The sequence below is a fragment of the Triticum urartu genome, chromosome 3 (genome assembly GCF_003073215.2).
Source record: "Triticum urartu cultivar G1812 chromosome 3, Tu2.1, whole genome shotgun sequence".
In the NCBI taxonomy this organism is placed as follows: domain Eukaryota; kingdom Viridiplantae; phylum Streptophyta; class Magnoliopsida; order Poales; family Poaceae; genus Triticum; species Triticum urartu.
This window is the reverse complement of record NC_053024.1, coordinates 73,236,445-73,239,523: the sequence shown is the minus strand read 5'-3', so window position 1 is coordinate 73,239,523 and position 3,079 is coordinate 73,236,445.

Sequence of the window (3,079 nt, the reverse complement as noted above, 5' to 3'; positions counted from 1 at the left end):
CAATAACCAATAGCGGAACCTGGATGCTCATATTGGCTCCTACATATTCTACGAAGATCTTTATCGGTCAGACCGCATAACAACATACGTTGTTCCCTTTCTCATCAGTATGTTACTTGCCCGAGATTCGATCGTCGGTATCTCAATACCTAGTTCAATCTCGTTACCGGAAAGTCTCTTTACTCGTTCCGTAACACATCATCCCCTAACTAACTCATTAGTTGCAATGCTTGCAAGGCTTATAGTGATGTGCATTACCGAGTGGGCCCAGAGATACCTCTCCGACAATTGGAGTGACAAATCCTAATCTAGAAATACGCCAACCCAACAAGTACCTTCGGAGATACCTGTAGAGCACCTTTATAATCACACAATTATGTTGTGACGTTTGGTGGCACACAAAGTGTTCCTCCGGCAAACGGGAGTTGCATAATCTCATAGTCATAGGAACATGTATAAGTCATGAAGAAAGCAATAGCAACATACTAAACGATCAAGTGCTATGCTAACGGAATGGGTCAAGTCAATCACATCATTCTCCTAATGATGTGATCCCGTTAATCAAATGACAACTCATGTCTATGGTTAGGAAACATAACCATCTTTGATCAACGAGCTAGTCAAGTAGAGGCATACTAGTGACACTCTGTTTGTCTATGTATTCACACATGTATTATGTTTCTGGTTAATACAATTCTAGCATGAATAATAAACATTTATCATGATATAAGGAAATAAATAATAACTTTATTATTGCCTCTAGGGCATATTTCCTTCAGTCTCAATAATCTAGTTCACATCACCATGTGATTTAATACCAATAGTTCACATCACCATGTGATTAACACCCATAGTTCACATCGACATGTGACCAACACCCAAAGGGTTTACTAGAGTCAATAATCTAGTTCACATCGCTATGTGATTAACACCCAAAAGTACTAAGGTGTGATCATGTTTTGCTTGTGAGAGAAGTTTAGTCAACGGGTCTGCCACACTCAGATCCATAAGTATTTTGCAAATTTCTATGTCAACAATGCTCTGCATGGAGCTACTCTAGCTAATTGCTCCCACTTTCGATATGTATCCAGATTGAGATTTTGAGTCATCTGGATCAGTGTCAAAATTTGCATCGACATAACCCTTTACGAACCTTTTGTCACTTCCATAATCGAGAAACATATCCTTATTCCACTAAGGATAATTTTGACCAATGTCCAGTGATCTACTCCTAGATCACTATTGTACTCCTTTGCCAAACTCAGGGCAGGGTATACAATAGGTCTGGTACACAGCATGGCATACTTTATGGAACCTATGGCTGAGGCATAGGGAATGACCTTCATTCTCTCTCTATCTTTTGCCGTGGTCGGGTTTTGAGTCTTACTCAACTTCACACCTTGTAACACAGGCAAGAACTCCTTCTTTGACTATTCCATTTTGAACTATTTCAAAATCTTGTCAAGGTATGTACTCATTGAAAAACTTATCAAGCGTCTTGATCTATCTCTATAGATCTTGATGCTCAATATGTAAGCAGCTTCACCGAGGTCTTTCTTTGAAAAACTCCTTTCAAACATTTCTTTATGCTTTGCAGAATAATTCTACATTATCTCCGATCAACAATATGTCATTCACATATACTTATCAGAAATGCTGTAGTGCTCCCACTCACTTTCTTGTAAATACAGGCTTCACCGCAAGTCTGTTTAAAACTATATGCTTTGATCAACTTATCAAAGCGTATATTCCAACTCCGAGATGCTTGCACCAGTCCATAGATGGATCGCTGGAGCTTGCATATTTTGTTAGTACCTTTAGGATTGACAAAACCTTCTGGTTGCATCATATACAACTCTTCTTTAATAAATCCATTAAGGAATGCAGTTTTGTTTATCCATTTGCCAAATTTCATAAAATGCGGCAATTGCTAACATGATTCGGACAGACTTAAGCATAGATACGAGTGAGAAACTCTCATCGTAGTCAACACCTTGAACTTGTCGAAAACCTTTTTGCGACAATTCTAGCTTTGTAGATAGTAACACTACTATCAACGTCCGTCTTCCTCTTGAAGATCCATTTAATCTCAATGGCTCGCCGATCATTGGGCAAGTCAATCGAAGTCCATACGTTGTTCTCATACATGGATCTCATCTCAGATTTCATGGCCTCAAGCCATTTCGCGGAATCTAGGCTCATCATCGCTTCCTCATAGTTCGTAGGCTCGTCATGGTCAAGTAACATGACCTCCAGAACAGGATTACCGTACCACTCTGGTGCGGATCTCACTCTGGTTTACTTACGAGGTTCGGTAGTAACTTGATCTGAAGTTACATGATCATCATCATTAGCTTCCTCACTAATTGGTGTAGTAGTCATAGGAACAGATTTTTGTGATGAACTACTTTCCAATAAGGGAGCAGGTACAGTTTACCTCATCAAGTTCTACTTTCCTCCCACTCACTTTTTTCGAGAGAAACTCCTTCTCTAGAAAGGATCCATTCTCAGCAACGAATATCTTGCCTTCGGATCTGTGATAGAAGGTGTACCCAACATTTTCTTTTGGGTATCCTATGAAGACGCACTTCTCCGATTTGGGTTTGAGGTTATCAGGTTGAAACTTTTTCACATAAGAATTGCAACCTCAAACTTTAAGAAACGAGAGCTTAGGTTTCTTGCCAAACCATAGTGCATACGGTGTCATCTCAACGAATTTAGATGATGCCCTTTTTAACGTGAATGTAGCTGTCTCTAATGCATAACCCCAAAACGATAGTGGTAAATCAGTAAGAGACATCATAGATCGCACCATATCTAATAAAGTACGGTTACGATGTTCGGACACACCATTACACTGTGGTGTTCCAGGTGGCGTGAGTAGTGAAACTATTTCACATTGTTTTAACTGAAGGCCAAACTCGTAACTCAAATATTTTACTTCTGCGATCATATTGTAGAAACTTTTATTTTTGTTACGATGATTCTCCACTTCACTTTGAAATTCTTTAAACTTTTCAAATGTTTTAGACTTGTGTTTCATCAAGTAGATATACTCATATCTGCTCAAATCATCTGT